This window comes from Culex pipiens, chromosome 2 (assembly GCF_016801865.2).
Source record: "Culex pipiens pallens isolate TS chromosome 2, TS_CPP_V2, whole genome shotgun sequence".
NCBI classification, from domain to species: domain Eukaryota; kingdom Metazoa; phylum Arthropoda; class Insecta; order Diptera; family Culicidae; genus Culex; species Culex pipiens.
In genome coordinates this window covers 197,380,004-197,392,576 of record NC_068938.1, presented here as the reverse complement: position 1 = coordinate 197,392,576, position 12,573 = coordinate 197,380,004, and the positions used below count along the sequence as shown (strand labels likewise).

The window sequence follows — 12,573 nt, the reverse complement described above, 5'->3', positions numbered from 1 at the left end:
TAACTCGAGACAGGGTTGCCAGATCTTCAATGTTTTGGACTCATTGGAAAGGCCTTTCAATTACCTAACCAACGATGGGCCGGATGATGGATCCGGACATAGTTTACATACATTTAAGTGAGATCCGGCTTCAAAAAAGTACATAAATATCACTTAAGTGGTCATAACTCGAGACAGGGTTGCCAGATCTTCAATGTTTTGGACTCTTTGGAAATACCTTTCAATTGCCTTACCAACGATGGGTCGGATGATGGATCCGGACATATTTTACATACATTTAAGTGAGATCCAACTTCAAAAAAGTACATAAATATCACTTAAGTGGTCATAACTCGAGACAGGGTTGTCAGATCTTCAATGTTTTGTACTCATTGGAAAGGCCTTTCAATTACCTTACCAACGATGGGTCGGATGATGGATCCGGACATAGTTTACATACATTTAAGTGAGATCCGGGTATTTGCGAAAACACATTTTTATGCATAACTTTTGAACTACTTATCGAAACTTCAAACAATTCAATAGCGATGTATGGGACCCTAAACCAAGTCGAATGCAACTGGTTCGATCAAAATCGGTTCAGCCAGTGCTGAGAAAACTCAGTGAGAATTTTGGTCACATACATACATACACACACACATACACACACACACACACACACACACACACACACACACACACACACACACACATACACACACACAGACATTTGTTCAGTTTTCGATTCTGAGTAGGTATGTATACATTAAGGTGGGTCTAGGAGCTTTTAATAGAAAGTTTATTTTTAGAGCAGGATTATAGCCTTACCTCAGTGAGGAAGGCAAAAAGTTGAATATCTTAAATTGCTCGTTTTTTGTTAAACTTAATGAAATCAAAGACTCTTTGTTGCATTTAAAACATCTTTCGAAATACTTTAAAAATTTAAATTTATTTACTGCATTAGCAATTCTTACAGAAACAAGCCTATTTTTGTATTTTTTCATTCATTGTATTTCTTATTTGTCTTTAACTTTGTATGAGCTTTCCCTATGACCAAAGAAGCCATTTTGCGTCATTGGTTCGTCCAAACAAATTTCATGACAAATTTGACCTTGTCCATACAACAAATAGTATCTAAATATTCTAGAATCTTATAAACTAAAAAATATACAGAATTTTTCATTTCACATTTTAACACAAAAAATCGATTTGTACAAAAACATTATTTCTGATTTTTTTTATTTGTCTGAAAGGGTTGGAAAAAATATGGCAGTGTTGCTAGGGACCTACTAAGAGAAATGAAATATGCTGGGAGAAATTTCAAACCTCAAGGTCATTGCTGACACGTTTCTTGTATCGAACAAGCAATAAAATAACAAAAACTACAAGTTTATTATAAACAACAGTCTTACAATGCTCGTGATTGTTATATATCTCATTTTTTGGCCAAAATAATTTGAATTTAATTTTGACCTTGATCTTTCATGGTATTTTTGCTCAATTGGAACCCCGATTTGGCAGTTTGATTGGAACCCTAAGAGTGGCATTTCGTCTCTCCATACAGGCTCCTTTTTTAATCATATATTTTGAAAACTTAGAAAAAAACTAACTTAATCCACCTATGTGGTTGATGCCTTCCTCACTTTTCACCAACAATGGGTAATATGAGTGGTTTGGACACATATTTCAGCTATTTTTTTAAATCCAGAAAAATAAGTACACCGATATAACTTAAGTGGTCATAACTCGAGACAGGGTTGCCAGATCTTCAATGTTATGGACTGATTGGAAAGTTCTCTCGATTACCTAACCAACGATGGGTCGGATGATGGATCCGGACACCGTTTACAGCAGGATTATAGCCTTACCTCAGTGAGGAAGGCAAAATGGTCAAAACAATTAACTTTATATTATAAGACGCAGAATCGAATTTGAAATCAAAAGTACTTAACCGAAAGTCTGATGAAATGCACCATTTATGAAGTAAATCCACCTAAAGTTTTATTTTTCCGAAAATAATGCAATTTGTCGTTTTTATTTTTTTCAAAACATAGTTGCCCAAGCTTGATTTTTTTTCGAAGTTTTCATAAAATTTGTCTTAAAAACTCTTGTTACTGAAATACATTTAAAAAGAAGAAAAAACTGGGGTAAAATCGATATCTCAGCAAATCTACGTTGTCATGCTATCTTGTCACACATCGCTTTTGACAATCCGAAAAAACGCACTTTAGTGTCTGACCTTGAATAAGCAAAAAATAGAGCACGCAATGTTAACAATAACAAACACGTTTTGCTTGGTTGACAATGCTGTGCATTGTCCCAAAATTTGTTTGTATTTGGTTGCCGGAGTCCCAAGTCATAATTAAAATTGATCACAGTAGTCGGGCATGTACGTGAGTCAAACGCGTTCTGACCTGAAATCCCATTGCCCGGTTGTCGCACTTATAGCATATATAAAGTTACAACAATTCATAGAGTTTTGTTCGGTTTTAACTGAATATCTCAGGATTTAAATCGAATTTTAGGGATCTGCGAAGTTCAAAAGGTGAAGTGTTGTGAGCGGTACAAAATGGGGTTCTTAACTTAATTTAATCCAAAATGCACGTGCGCCAAGATAGCATGACAACGACGAAATATTGCTCCAATTTTCAATGTCAGAAAATAAAACATAGGAGATTTTTTTTGGGCAATCTGATAAATTTTTATTCAAGACTAAAATTTGAAACTAAGTTAAGATTTTACATCAGGCTTTTTTAAATGTTAGTATTGAGTTAAAAAAAATTGACAATATTTTTATCGGAATTATCAGAAATTTACACGAATGTTTTAGCAGTTTTCAGAAGTTTTTTCCAAGAATTCTGGGGTCTTCTACGAAAGGCTGAATCTCAAAAGGCCAAATTATTCGAATGGCGGAATTCTCGTATTCCTCGAATTTCCAAGAGGCCGAATATCATAAGGGAAACGGTGCCCTAATAAGCGAAAACGCGTTCTTAACTTCCATAGTTATGGAACAAAAATTTTATTGAAATAAAAAAGGCTCAACTTCCTAGCTGTCATTAATCAATGAAAATAGTGAAAATATGAAAAAAACAAAACTAAATTTTATAATCATTCTGCCTTTTGAGAAATTCGGCCTTTTGAGCAAAAGACAAAAATCGGCCTTTTAAGAATCTGCCTTTTGAGTTTCGGCCTACTGATTCAATACCAAACTATGATTGCCTCCATCAACTATCCTCCCTTGGGTCAAGAGGTATGGAATTTTGTGCAAGTATTGTGGAAGTGTTTTGATAATGAGACGTCTTTTAAAACAGTTCACTTTTGTCATGTAGGCGTATAAAATGAAATTTTTTAGTCACAATTCCAACAAATTTAGAACCTTCGGGAAATTTTATATAAATTTTTAGTATTTGGGTTAAATGATAAACTATTATTTTTTCAATAATTTCATCTGACACAACAACACAAAATAACATGACGGGCACTTCAGTGCACATATATATATACACATCCTGGAATTCCACAATCACTCGTTACATCACACCGCAACCCACCTTGACCAGCATCACGGCCTCACCCAATTAAACCACCCACCCCCGTTATAACAAGCCATCTCGCCGAGGTAACCAACTGGCTCAGTTTTTCCTCTCTCTATCTTTGTGCTGCTGTACACAGGAAGGAAATGAATTTACGTCAGAGAGAGAGAGACTTCAACCGATTGGTCTGTGGAAATGTTGCATAGCCTCTGGTTGGCCATCTCGCCGGTAGCGCCCGCCGGGTTCCAACACCCAGCTGATAGTGAAGTGTGTGTGGTCATAAAATTTCAAGCTGTTTCAATCCTCCGGTATTTTGCGTTTTTTTTTTGTCCCGTGGATAACCCTTAAATCACCAGGAAAAATTGTTAGTCAAAGCAAAGATTAAAATTGATAAGTTTAAATTCCCTAAAAATAATTTGAAAAAAAAATCGATCTAGACAAGGGTTATTTTTTTCATCTAGTTGCCCCATTAAATTGTATCTGGTGTGGTAATGATAATAAAGAAAGAAAAAAACACATCTGAATGAGATGGCATCTGTGAGAAGAAAGCCGGCGCGGCGCGAACCAGATGTAAAGAGCAACAAATCGGATAAGGAAAAAAAGAAAGGAAACAGAGCCGATTATGCATGATTTGGAAATTATCACAGCATGCTGAGAAAAAATAATGAAACTGCATCGGAAAGAAGGAAGAATCATTAGCGCGATTAGTATTTCAGTTTGATAATCGACTTTCTGTGCCAGCAGCGTCAAGTTCCGATATCGCGGTGAACTCGTTAAGATTGATGATGAAATGGAAACGCTTTGAAGCTGACCATTTTAGTTAATCATGAGAAAAGGCACCTAATTAGGCTAGCTTCCTGGGATGAATGGGTGCCGGAATGATTGGAATGAAGAAGACGGATTTTAAAATAAATCGACCGCAATTTGGAGCAATTAGTGATAATGAGATGCGGAAGAAAGTTGGTTATAAAATATTAGTGTCAGAAGAAAAAGCTGATTAAATGTTTTTTTTTGTTTTTCTTTATATCTCTGTTCTGGTTCCAAGAACATCCAGCAACCAAAAATGAAAACTATGAGAAATTGTCTACGAAATCGGTCTTTTTTCTTAGTTTTATTTTTGTATTTTTTTTATTTTAGCTGAAACCTTTTTGGTGCCTTCGGCATGCCCAAATAAGCCATTTTGCATCATTAGTTTGTCCATATACTTTTCCATACAAATTTGGCAGCTGTCCATACAAAAAATGATGTATGAAAATTCAAAAATCTGTATCTTTTAAAGGAATTTTTTTATCGATTTGGTGGCAGTCCGTGGCCGAATGGTTACGCTGTCCGCTTTGTAAGCGGATGATTCTGGGTTCGATTCCCATCTGCTGCAACCTTCCATCGGATGAGGAAGTAAAATGTCAGTCCCGGCCTTGGTTGTTAGGCCGTTAAGTCATTCCAGGTGTAGGAGTCGTCTCCATGCAATAAGTACAAACAACACACCAAACCAAGCCTACTCCGGTGGAATCGCTGGCGGCGGTTGGACTCGCAATCCAAAGGTCGTCAGTTCAAACACTGGGGTGGAAGGTTCCTTGGAGTAAAAAGAGGTTTGTGTGCTCTCCCCATTCAAGCCTTCGGACTCCTAGGTTCGAGCAGAAACTTGCAATAGAGACCACAAAAGACCCGGGGGTCGTTAATGTGGATGGTTTGATTTTTTGATTTTTGATTGTCCACAATAGAGCTTTATGACGTTTCGCGTACGCACACTAGTGCACCATTTGATTTTGCTGGCTGACAAAATTTAACCTCACTTAATTTTTGTGTACGTACACGCAATACAAACGAACGTAGATTACTCTATTGAACGTTCAAAAAATTCCGAGCTTCACTTGAATTTTGAATATTCAAATTGATGTAAGTGCGACAACTGGCCAAAGGGATTTCAGGTCAGAACGTGTTTGACACACGTTCAGGCCCGACTACCGCAAAAATTTGTAATTGTTACTCGGGACCTTGGCAACCAAAATCAGCTGTCGAGCTTAAGTATAGCCCCTAAACTACTTTAAAGTGATTTAGTAATTTTAAATCTAAAATGGCGGTGATAAAATATTCAAAAAATGCTTTTTGTAATTCAATAATCAACTATTTAGATTTGATTAAAAGTGGATTAAAAGTGAAAAAAAAGGAAAATGATTTTCGGGGAAGTGGCACTTTCGGGGAAATGATTTTTGGGAATGTGGAATTTTCGGGGAAATGATTTTCGGGTACATGGGATTCGGGAAAGTGGGATTCGGGGATAAGGGATAAAACCAAAATGAAAAAAATTTGTTTTTTTTTGCAAATCAAGTTTTAGTGACAAAAAGTGAAATTAAAAATCACCAATTTTTTTTCCCTGTATAATTTTTTCCAGTGGTGTAGTCTTTTTCCATACCTACAACTTTGCCGAAGGCACCAAATCGATCAAAAAATTCCTTCAAAAGATACAGATTTTTTAATTTTCATACATCACTTTTCTATGGACAGCTGACAAATTTGTATGGAAAATTATATGGACAAACTAATGACGCCAAATGGTTTCTTTGGGCATTCCAAAAGCACCACAAAATTTTCAGCCGAATTAAAAAATACAAAAATTAAAATTCTAAAAAACAATCCGGTTTCGTAGAGAATTGCTCATGTTCCAAGAGCTAAGTAAAATGTTATGTATTTTTTTTAATTTGTGTTTTAGTAAGAAATCTGTGAAATTTAGATTTTCAAAGTGTCACTTAAATAGCTCTAATTTTTAATGTGACTCGGAAACTATTGATGCGATTTTAAATGTTGGAAAATCAAGCTATTGTATTTTTTTATTCTTGTTGACAATTAATTAATTACAAAATTATAGAAACAAGCTTTATATTTAAAAGGGTTTAGAATAAGTTTATAAACTTTTCTCAAATGAAAGGCTTGATATTTTTCATAATTTCAACTCAATACTTCTTTTAAAATTTCATGTAAAATTTGATTTGCAGGAACATTTTTAGAGAGTTTTTAATGTCTTGTATTTCAATCAAATTTGAGCAGTCTGCTAATAAGACTCATTTATGAAATGGTGACTATATCTGCAGCCCATCACAATAGTTCAAATGAAATTTTCAGCCACAAAGGACCGTTCCAAATTTGCCAATAAAACCACTACCCTCAAAATTCGAAATTCCGCTCACAATCCGTTTCCATTCTGTCCCAATTCGACCAAATCGAAATTGCGTCGTCCAACCATCCATCAGTCAGCACTCTTTTGCGTGATGGCATGAATGGCCGTTATTTCCTTACTACATATAAAAGCCGTGGTCTAGAATTTCCTCACCCAAATTATTCTCCTCTACTCACCTCTCCACGCTCAAAAGTTTGAAATTTTCAATTCCGCAGGCGTCGTCGCAACGTTTCTTCACGCTGCCCAATTTGCAAAATACACTTTTTTTTACTGCTTCTGCTACTGCTCCTTTTCTGACATCCGCACTGTTCTGGCCGTGTGTTGTGGTCAATTTGCGGGCTGGAAATCCAACCAAATTAGGTGCCACGAAATCGACGTTGGTCAAATTTTCACACGCTTTCAGCGCTGCAACCTAGAAATCAGCTTTTTTTAAAAGCTCGTCTTCACGCTTCACGATTTTTGCGCGCGCCCTAAACTTTCGATTTTCTTCCTCGTTATTTTGTTGTTGCTTCTCTCGACTAAACTGTGGCTAAACACAGTTGCACACACTCACACGTTTCAAGAGGAAAGCCGAAAGATTTGCATTCATTCGAGAGTTGGTATCATCTCTTTGTTGTTCGAAACTTTCATCAAACGAACCGCGCCAAATTGGAGAAATGCTTCACCGATTTTGGACAATAAATTCAGCTGCCGATTTCGCTTTGCTTCAAATTTCGCCGTTTCTGTTTTTTTACAAAGTCAAAAGGCTCTTAATCTTTAAAATATGTAAGAAATAACAAACTTCACACACAATGTTTCTTCAAGTCACGAGCTTTCCACGAAAAAAAAAATGAAGCAAAGAGATACGGAAAACCAAACATAACAACAACAAAAAAGCACATGAGCACGGTAAATAGAGATGGTATCGAGAGGGAAAAAAACAACATCAACAAAACTGGTGGAAAACCGCTTTCCACAACCACAAACACACTCAAACCCAACCCCACACACTTAAAAAATATCCCACACAAAAAAAAACTTTTTTCAACACATCGTTGCGTTCGTCGCTTGACGCTTCAGCAAATCACCCACGTTTTTAGAGGTGAAGATTCCGCCCGCAGGAACTTCGTCTGGAACTTCGGGAACCAGCTCAAAAATGATCAAAACAGCCACACAGAACAAAAATACACACAGTGAAAAATCCGCCTCCACCGTTCGAGGGTTGAACGCGAACTGAGGAGAGACTTGCGCGAAAGCGAACTCAAGCGACGAACTCTCACACTTGAAACTCAAGCGCGACGAGAGAGTTAGATGAGAGAGAATTGTTGTGAGAGGGAGAGGGAAAGGAAATTGAGGTGGAAAAAGATTCGTGGAAATTAAATGTTTTGCGTCGCGCGCCGATTGCAGCGGATAACAGTGATAATGGAGCTGCGACCCCGTGGGGTGTGTTTTCTTTTCTTTATCTTCGTTTGGTAATAATTGTCAACCTGACAGCTGGGTATCGGCATGGTTGGGCGAATTGTCGGGTTAAATGTTATGTGGGGAGTGTTGTAACATGCAATGTGATTTTTGTTTTGGAGCAGCTATTTTTAGAGGAACATCGAATTTTCGACGCAGTAAATGTAACAGTCGTACATTTTTATCTTTACGTCAATCCATTAACAAGAAACCATATACACATGAATTGGATTGATTTTTAAAATAGAAAAAACTTTTTGGAAAAACAGAAGTCAATCAAAATTTCCACAAAATTGATTATATGTTTTAATGATGCTTTGATCTCAAATCGAATTCACGCCATTTTGCATCATTAGTGTGTCCATATAATTTTCCATACAAATTTGGCAGCTGTCCATACAAAAATGATGATCGATTTGGTGTCTTGAGCAAAGTTGTAGGTATGGATACGGACTACACTAGAAAAAATGATACACGGTGCAAAAAATCTTTGAACGAGTTATGAATTTTTCAATCAATACTATTTTTTTCAAAAAAATCGAAATATTGGACGTAAAAATTTCTCAACTTCATTTTTCTATGTAAAATCAAATTTACATAAAATTGAATGTTTGGTCCTTTTGAAATGTTGGTCTTGATTAAACAAATTTGAAAACATTTTTTTGCAATTCCGTCGTGAAACTTTTCCTGTCATTCTTGAACGACGAAATAGCCTACTTTTCTGTACCAAAAATAATAGAATCGATTAGCAACACTTTTCAAAATAAATGCTAAAAAGTTCTACTTTTCAGCACTCAAATGGGTGCTGAAAAGTTGAACTTTTCAGCACTTGTTTCGAAAAGAAACACTTTACAAGATTTTTTGATTTAAACGATTTATTGACAAAATACATGAAAATTGACATAAAATTTCACTCAGTGTGTGTTTTTTGGAATTGCAAAAAATGTTGTATGGAACTCGTTTCAAAACTTGATTTTTTCAGCACTCTTCGTATTTATCAAACTCGGTGAACCTCGTTGGATAAATGTACGACTCGTGCTGAAACAAAAAAATCCTCTTTTTGCAACTTGTTGCATAAACTACTATTTCGAAAAGATCGAAAAATTTCACGAATGTTTCATAGTTTTACATTGAAAATCGGACCATTAGTTGCTGAGATATCGACATTAGAAAATGGTGGGTTGATTGGGTGAGACTAAGAAAACATCAATTTTCCTGTTTTGAAACCTTTGCATGGCAATATCTCAGAAACTAAGGTTCGTATAAATAAAGTTAAAAAAAGCAATAATAGAGGATTTTCTCTGCTTTTCAAAAACTTTTTTTTTTAAAGTGGGCAAACATGTGCACTAATTTAAAAAAATGAAAAACTGCGACTATTTTCAAAAAAGTCACTGTAAAAATAAATTTACAGTGGACTCTCTCGTTGTCGATATTGAAGGGACCATCGAGAGCGGGAGATATCACATTATAGAACGAAAAATCAAAGCAATCTATTTGAAGGGACTGAAAAAAATAACTGGAGCAATATTGATATCGAGAAGATCGACAGCCAGAGAGTCTACTGTAACTTGAAAACGGTGCACTTTATGCAAATTTCACTGATTTACTTTTTGATTGCAAATTTGATTTGCAAATTTTTATTTGCGACCAATATTTCAATTTTTTGTAAAAATCAGTATTGATTCAAAAATTCATAATTCGGTCAAAGATTTTTTACACAACCAGGAAATTTCTGAAAAGATCGCTTTTGATGTCCTCTAAAACATATCAAAAAATAAAAAAAATAAAAATTGTGTTTTTTTGCAAATCAAGTTTTAGTAACAAAAAATTAAATAAAAAATTACCCAAAAAATTTACCGTGTATCATTTTTTTCCAGTGTAGTCCGTATCCATACCTCCAACCTTGCTGAAGACACCAAATCGATAAAAAAATCCTTCAAAAGATACAGATTTTTGAATTTTCCTGCATCAGTTTTGTATGGACAGCTGCCAAATTTGTATGCAAAATTATATGGACAAACTAATGATGCAAAATGGCCCTTGGGGAATACCGAAGGTACCAAAAAAGTTTCAGCCGGATTAAAAGCTACAAAAATTAAAATTGAAGAAAAAATACTGATTTCGTAGAGAATTGCTCATATTTACATTACACGCAAACCTGGCGCTTATCAGACCGATCTCTGATAATCGTCTATCAGAGATTCTCTGATAAACTTTTTGGTTTGAGTTGATCCAAGAAAACAACTTTAACGCACACATGAGCACAACATTATATCGTACACGAGAATTCACCCCTAATTCATCCAAAGATCGTTGCGCCCCAAGCGCCCCAAGCCGTCATCTCAGACGGGGAGCATTCAGCGATTATGTGAAAAAGGGCATTCAAAAATTACGTTACCCAATTAAATATTTGATAAATTTTGCAAAATTGTTTTTTTATTGTTTGATTGTTTAATAGTTTAATAGTTTAAATGTTGAATTGTTGAATTGTTTAATTGTTTAATTGTTTAATTGTTTAATTGTTTAATTGTTTAATTGTTTAATTGTTTAATTGTTTAATTGTTTAATTGTTTAATTGTTTAATTGTTTAATTGTTTAATTGTTTAATTGTTTAATTGTTTAATTGTTTAATTGTTTAATTGTTTAATTGTTTAATTGTTTAATTGTTTAATTGTTTAATTGTTTAATTGTTTAATTGTTTAATTGTTTAATTGTTTAATTGTTTAATTGTTTAATTGTTTAATTGTTTAATTGTTTAATTGTTTAATTGTTTAATTGTTTAATTGTTTAATTGTTTAATTGTTTAATTGTTTAATTGTTTAATTGTTTAATTGTTTAATTGTTTAATTGTTTAATTGTTTAATTGTTTAATTGTTTAATTGTTTAATTGTTTAATTGTTTAATTGTTTAATTGTTTAATTGTTTAATTGTTTAATTGTTTAATTGTTTAATTGTTTAATTGTTTAATTGTTTAATTGTTTAATTGTTTAATTGTTTAATTGTTTAATTGTTTAATTGTTTAATTGTTTAATTGTTTAATTGTTTAATTGTTTAATTGTTTAATTGTTTAATTGTTTAATTGTTTAATTGTTTAATTGTTTAATTGTTTAATTGTTTAATTGTTTAATTGTTTAATTGTTTAATTGTTTAATTGTTTAATTGTTTAATTGTTTAATTGTTTAATTGTTTAATTGTTTAATTGTTTAATTGTTTAATTGTTTAATTGTTTAATTGTTTAATTGTTTAATTGTTTAATTGTTTAATTGTTTAATTGTTTAATTGTTTAATTGTTTAATTGTTTAATTGTTTAATTGTTTAATTGTTTAATTGTTTAATTGTTTAATTGTTTAATTGTTTAATTGTTTAATTGTTTAATTGTTTAATTGTTTAATTGTTTAATTGTTTAATTGTTTAATTGTTTAATTGTTTAATTGTTTAATTGTTTAATTGTTTAATTGTTTAATTGTTTAATTGTTTAATTGTTTAATTGCTTGTAAAATTCAATTAATATAAATTAAATTAAATTGTTTAAAATGTCAAAATGTCAAAATGTCAAAATGTCAAAATGTCAAAATGTCAAAATGTCAAAATGTCAAAATGTCAAAATGTCAAAATGTCAAAATGTCAAAATGTCAAAATGTCAAAATGTCAAAATGTCAAAATGTCAAAATGTCAAAATGTCAAAATGTCAAAATGTCAAAATGTCAAAATGTCAAAATGTCAAAATGTCAAAATATCAAAATGTCAAAATGTCAAAATGTCAAAATGTCAAAATGTCAAAATGTCAAAATGTCAAAATGTCAAAATGTCAAAATTTCAAAATGTCAAAATGTCAAAATGTCAAAATGTCAAAATGTCAAAATGTCAAAATGTCAAAATGTCAAAATGTCAAAATGTCAAAATGTCAAAATGTCAAAATGTCAAAATGTCAAAATGTCAAAATGTCAAAATGTCAAAATGTCAAAATGTCAAAATGTCAAAATGTCAAAATGTCAAAATGTCAAAATGTCAAAATGTCAAAATGTCAAAATGTCAAAATGTCAAAATGTCTAAATGTCTAAATGTCTAAATGTCTAAATGTCTAAATGTCTAAATGTCTAAATGTCTAAATGTCTAAATGTTAAAATGTCAAAATGTCAAAATGTGACATAACAAACAATACCCAAAAAAAAGAACATTTTAACATTTTAACATTTTAACATTTTAACATTTTAACATTTTAACATTTTAACATTTTAACATTTTAACATTTTAACATTTTAACATTTTAACATTTTAACATTTTAACATTTTAACATTTTAACATTTTAACATTTTAACATTTTAACATTTTAACATTTTAACATTTTAACATTTTAACATTTTAACATTTTAACATTTTAACATTTTAACATTTTAACATTTTAACATTTTAACATTTTAACATTTTAACATTTTAACATTTTAACA

At 32.6% G+C, this 12,573-nt stretch overlaps 1 protein-coding gene across 3 annotated transcripts in view; it reads right to left on the bottom strand.

Annotated features, from left to right (window-relative positions):
- The window catches only part of LOC120412762 (uncharacterized), a 72,184-nt gene extending 64,290 nt beyond the window's left edge, over nt 1-7,894 (bottom strand). The window contains exons 1-2 of one of the 3 annotated variants that reach the window (XM_052707763.1): nt 7,759-7,894; nt 6,864-7,099 (exon numbers count right to left, since the gene is read on the bottom strand). The gene's annotated coding sequence lies outside the window, so the exon portion shown is untranslated. The remainder of the gene's footprint in view (nt 1-6,863; nt 7,100-7,758) is intronic. The other 2 variants (XM_052707764.1, XM_039573354.2) reach the window with 2 other exon arrangements.
- Nucleotides 7,895-12,573: the final 4,679 nt, after the last annotated feature.